We start from the raw sequence: 6,371 nt of genomic DNA, 5'->3' as shown, positions 1-6,371 counted from the left end.
GCTGAGACAATGAATAGATACTATTGGGAAAGTGATTGGAGGTGCTGGGCATCCGTGAACAAGTGCTAAATTGAGAGAGGAATTTGGGGAAATATTTGGGGGTGCCCACCCGCCCAGAGTCTCCAGCAAGTGACCCAAAAATTTAAAAAATTTGTGAAAAATTCAATTTTTTTTCAGAATGTGGGGCTAAGCTTAGGCAACGAATAGGTACTATTTGAAAGATAAAGATGGCTCTTTAAACGATTGTTTTGCCTGTTATTTCAAGCAAATTTATGGTCCTCTGTCAATTTTAAATTCTTGGTCAACCTTCTTAAGACCACAGGCGGATGTGCCTTGTTTGCCTCTTTTTTAAATTCTTGATCAGCATGCCTAAGACTCTAGGCAGGCATGCCTTTCCAAAAACTAACCTGAAAGTATGTGTCCAATAAGAGAGTCATTCATACTCCTGCCATTTACCCGTGCCCCAGCTATTTAAACATTTGCCTCTCAATTACTTGGACTATCTGTCTTGGCTTTTCTTTGTCTACAATTACCCAGCCCAGTCTTGATGCAACCTATTGCCCAAAATACTTGATAACTTCAATTCAAAATCAACGGACTCGGTCGAGGCCTTTGAAAAATACTCTCCCTGTGTGCGCGAAGCGCACACAGGGAAAACACGCTTAGACTCTAAAACCAAAGACTTCATTTGATACAATTTGCCTGATTCAATTTAAATTGCGGGTGCCCGAACGGCACCCGCATAAGACGCCAAAAAAAGATCAAAATTACTGCCTGGGCTTTGCAAACACATAGTGAAAGAGAACGGAATAGTTTTTATTCCCGTTCACTGCCCGTGTCAAGAGATTCAACGAGTCTTCTTGACACTCTCGCCGAGTCATCCTAATTTCCTCTACCCATAATATGGGTTTAGAATGACCCCCCTCTCATTTTTGAGTACTTTATACTCCACCCATTTGACTCTCGATACACAATAATTCCCTTACGACCAACACTTGAAAATCATTCAAGTGAATTTGGGGGACTTGCCCGCTGGCAAGACAAATCTCCCGGTCGTAGGCTTAATCTCAGCAGTTTGCAGTGTAAATTACTGCTCTACCGTTCATAACACCTTGGCCGGGACCCAAGTCATCTACAAGTGATTTTGGCATTCGACCTTATGGAATATTTGATTTATTCGACGTTGAAGCTGCCCTGTTGCCGTCTCCCGAGGGCAAGCAACCAACGAACCGGGGCACCGAATCACTAGCACCCAGTGATAAAAGCTAAAGGACCAGGTTAAGTTTAGCCAACAGTGAATCCGACCGCTCGGTACCGTTGTGAACTCCAGCACATATTCTACATACAGAGGCTTTCAGGTATAATCACAAGGACGTAGCCTCGCACCATTGGCCGTTCGACCAAGTGAAAAACCAAATGTCCGAACCTGCGGTTCCTCTCGTACTTCGCAGGATTACTATAGCAACAGCTTTGAACGTCTGTAGGGTAAAAATACCCTGTCTCACGACGGTATAAACCCAGCTAACGTTCCGTTTTGGTGGGTTAACAATCATCCACTGGGCTAATACTGCTTCGCAATGATAGGAAGAGCCGACATCGAAGGATCAAAAAGCGACGTCGCTATGAACGCTTGGCCGCCACAAACCAGTTGTCTCTGTGGTAACTTTTCTGACACCTCTTGCTTAAAACTCTTAAAGCCAAAAGGATCGATAGGCCGTGTTTTCGCAGTCCATACTCGTACTGAAAGTTGGGATTAAGCCAGTATTTGCCCCTTTGCTCTACGGGAGGTTTCTGTCCTCCCTGAGTTGGCCTTAGGACACCTGCGTTATCATTTGACAGATGTACCGCCCCAGTCAAACTCCCCATCCGACTCTGTTCTCAGCACGGATCGAGAACTCCAACCGCAGCTGGACTCCATTGACACCACAAACAAGTCCCCAAAGGGTCGTGCTTCTGCTTCACTGAGTAAGTGAAGCGACCCTTAAAGTAGTGGTATTTCATTGCCGACGTTACCAACTCCCACTTATGCTACACCTCTGATGTCAATCCACAATGCCGAACTAGATTCAAGCTCAACAGGGTCTTCTTTCCCTGCAGACGTTACCAGGCCCGTTCCCCTGGCAGTGGGTTCGATAGACAGTGGATAGGGACAGTGGGAATCTCGTTAATCCATTCGTGCGCGTCACTAATTAGATGACGAGGCATTTGGCTATTTTTGCGTTATCAAATGTCTCCTGGCCGCAACCTTGGTCCTAGAACCTAAGCTACAACTAGGAAGAGAGAGTATCCATGCTGGCATTCCATGTAAGGAATCGTTGAAATATTGCAAAAAACCTCAAAGAAAATTTTTAATTCAGAATGTTTTATTATAATCGTTGGCATGCTTGTCGATTCATCGCTTGTCGATAAATATAGCATAAATTTAATAACTTATAATCCACGGTTAATAATAATTATGATTATATGATGATTTTCTTATATTGTTTTATTACTATAATAAATAAGATTAAATTATATTACCCTTTGTTAAAATTCTACCTTTGAAATTTAGTTTTTTCCATACCATATAGTTGTGTGATTCCAGCTTTATTCCAAATATGTTGCAGTTACTAATGATTACTACGAAACGTTGGATGGAAGGGGGGGGGGAGTCTTTTAAACCAATCCTTTAATTTAAACATCAAAAATTTGTTCTGTCTGCTCTGTAAATAGTGGTGATTTCAACGGAATGCTAATCTTTAAATGCCTTGTAATAAAATGCATAGGTGGGATTAATCTGAATAAATACAGTCTTATTTAAGAATTTCTTTTCTAGCTACTCTGTAATTGCTAATGATTGAACCAGATTGTTGATATTTAAATATTTTTTAATTGTTGATAAATTATGACGAAATAGGGCTTGGGGGCCCATCCGAACTAATTCGTCATTGGTGCCTAAACTGGAGGCGGATTTAGGCCATCAGAATAATTATAATAAAGTGTATAGTATTATTCTAATGTTTTCTAATTACTAATGATTATTGAGAAATAGGAGGACTATTCCAAACGAATCTACGATTATCCTGTAGAATAATATAATAACAAAATTTTATTTCATCACATTCATCAGAGCTCAGTGTATGAATTTTTATTAAGGACTTTCATCAGTCATCCCTGGCACGCGCCATGTGATACACGACTTTCATAGTATAAAACCTCTTCAGTTCTAGCTCTTTTGGTAATTTTGTGTATTCCTCTTTCAATCAATCCTTTCTGGTTTCCTTCTGTTTTTTTCTGGTTTCCTTCCTTCTGGTCTGCTTCCTTCTTTTCTTTTCTTCTTTTGTCTTTCCCGATCGTTTTCCCCATAAATCCCCCCCTGTTGTCGATCTTGAATACTGAACCATGTGTTTGAGAACCATGCTTTCCTAAAAGTAAAATTAATTACACTTGGGCACTATTTGAAATGAATGGGAACATGAAAGACATATACGTTTAGAAAAAATTGTGTTTCTGCAGAATTTCTGTGCAATACATCTAGTAAATCTTCCTTCGCTTTTCTGAGCGTCCATGCTTCAAAGCTATATTTGACCACTATCATCACTGTAGCTTCTAATATTCTAATCTCGGTTGTCAGACTTATCTTCCAATTCTTCCCAACTTTTTTTAACTGTGAAAAAACACCCTGAGGCTCGGCTGCTCTACTTTTAACATCTTCACTGCTCTCATCATCTTTACTTACTAATAATGCTACCAAGGTAAGTGAAGCTGCCCACCTGACCAATCTTTTCATTACCCAACGTCTCCTTTTCATCTTCACTTATTCATAGCTTTAGTGACTTAGTGTTCTTAACAGTAATTTTCAAACCCATTCTAGCACCCTGAACTCTCCAAACCTCAAAAAGTTCATTCATTTTCTCACACTTTCATCTAGGATGCTTAAATCATCAGCATAATCTAATGTACACTAAAGTGTTCAGAAAAAATCGCTAAACAACATATCCAAAATCCGCTAAAATGGCCCGCCGAGAAAACCTTCTGGGGCTGCTTAAAGAGGGTGGAAGGGAGAAAAAAATAGGTTTTTCCATTTTTGACATTTACGAAGCTTTTTTTTACACTAAAATATTCAGAAAAAATTGCAGAACAGCATATCCAAAATCTGCTAAAATTGCCCGTCGAAAAAATCTTATGCGGCAGCTTAAAGGGGGTAGAAGGGACAATAAAATCGTTTTTTTCTTTGACAATTTTTTGACAATCTTTTTTGAAACACAGGAAAATCTCGAACGGCAATTTAAAGGAACAGAGAAGTACCGCACTCTGTGTTGCTTTGCTAATCGTTGGAAACCAAGTTATCTGATGAGAATCAACCGTGTGAAGACCAGACTGCAGAAAAAGGGAAACTATAGGCATAGACGCATAGAAACTTGAAAAGTAATTCCTGTTATTAACTCCTTATTAAAAAAATTTACAATAACTTGAACACTGTCAACGAGTTAATAAATTCTCGACATCGTTTTTCTATCCAGTGTTTGCCTCTTGACAAGATGTTCCCTCTTCTTGGTGGCGTTTCTCCTGATTTCCTTGTTTCTTCTTCGCCTGTTGTTTCTCCTGATTTCCTTATTTCTTCTTCGCCTGTTGATTTTTTGTATCGAACTCCTAATTTCTTCTTCTCAATAGACACGTTTTGACCCCCGGTTTGAATAAATACTTTTTGTTTCCAGAAAAATCGCTTGTTTTTGACATTCAAAGTACCAGGTCCGCTGGGAGGACCAGCTACATGAACTGTTTTCAATGAAGTACAACCGGCTTCTTCAATAGCAACAGAACTGCCAGGCTTTTGATTTCGGTATAGCAATTCACTGTCCTTTCCTAAAAATAAAATTAAATGCACTTGGGCACCGTTTGAAATGAATGGGCACTTGAAAGACAATATACATTCAGAAAAAATCGTGCTATCCAAGATTCAAAACCAATCTTACCTTGGTCACATTAGTGCCATAACTACTGCTACTACTAACAACTCACCGCAGCACCAAACCGCCTGAGGCCAAAACAGCAACACACGATCCTCCTCCATTCCAGTCTATTCAAAGCCTCCCTTTTCGCACCCGCCTACGAAGTTCCCGTATCTGCAAATCTTTCTTTATGACGTCCTCCCACGTACAGCCTATTGTTTGAAATACGGTCAGTCAGCCGGGTACCCAGAACAATCCTTAAGCAATTTCTCTGTAAAATATCTAGTAAATTTTCATCCACTTGAAAAGCATGAAGAAACTTTTTTAAAAAAAAGTTTGGAAGAATAGGAAGATAAGTCTAACAACACAAGATTAGAATATTAGAAGCTACAGTGATGATAGTGGTCAAATATGGCTTTGAAGCATGGGCGCTCAGAAAAGCGGATGAAGATTTACTAGATTTTTTGCAGAGAAATTAGACTTTTTGCAGAAGCACAATTTCTTCTAAATGTATATTGTCTTTCAAGTGCCCATTCATTTCAAATGGTGCCCAAGTGCATTTAATTTTATTTTTAGGAAAGCAGGGTTCTCAAACTGGTTCAGTATTCAAGATCGACAACAGGGGGAGATTCATGTGTAGAACGATTTTTATTTTCGGGGAGGGTAACATCGTCAAACAGAAAAGAAGAAAAGAAAAGGAAGCAGACCAGAAAGAAGGAAACCGAAAAAAAACAGAAGGAAACCAGAAAGGATTGATTGCAAGAGGAGTACACAAAATTACCAAAAGAGCTAGAAATGCCTGGAACTGCCTTACAGGCTTTGGGCTTTTGTAATTTTTTTAATAAGAAGCATTTTTTAGATTTTTTTAATATTTAAATATTTAAACTTATTAGGGACTAACTCAATATTTTCCTTCTGGTGTCCAACCGACTCCAACTAGATATTCCATGTTTGGGAATAGTACATCAAATAACTGTGCTAAATCGCTAATCACAAGCGAACATTGTTTGTTTAATTTTAAACAATTTGTTTAAAGTTATACTGGAACATGTTACAACAATTACGATTCTTCTGTTTCTGGGGAAATATACATGTATCAATTTCTAATAGCTTTCATGATATTATAAGTGGTATTTTTGGCAACTTCAAAATAAGTCCATCAAAATTAACCAGTCCATCTACAAAAATGGAAAATCATAAAATATTTATATTCAAATTGAAGATTTATTAATGAAATAAATAACAATTAAAATAAAAACATAAACACCATTTTTTTAATGGCATTTTTACTTTTTATGTAATAATTTTTGTTTTTCTTTTTTTATGCTTTTATTTTTTACACTTTTTTGTTTTCTTATTGAATCTGAAACAAATTCAATCATACGACAAAAATTATTAGTAGAGTTAATCTAAAAAATTACAGCAAACTGTTAACATCCT

At 38.1% G+C, this 6,371-nt stretch overlaps 1 pseudogene; it reads right to left on the bottom strand.

Moving 5' to 3' along the window:
* Positions 1-1,042: 1,042 nt before the first annotated feature.
* LOC148939586 (large subunit ribosomal RNA) lies at positions 1,043-2,102 on the bottom strand (annotated as a pseudogene).
* Between the last annotated feature and the right edge of the window lie 4,269 nt (positions 2,103-6,371).

This window comes from Artemia sp. Qi Xiang Cuo, chromosome 21 (assembly GCF_049724085.1).
Source record: "Artemia sp. Qi Xiang Cuo chromosome 21, ASM4972408v1, whole genome shotgun sequence".
Taxonomy (NCBI): Eukaryota; Metazoa; Arthropoda; class Branchiopoda; order Anostraca; family Artemiidae; genus Artemia; species Artemia sp. Qi Xiang Cuo.
Note: the sequence above shows the minus strand (reverse complement) of the source record. Positions and strands in the feature narration are given on the sequence as shown.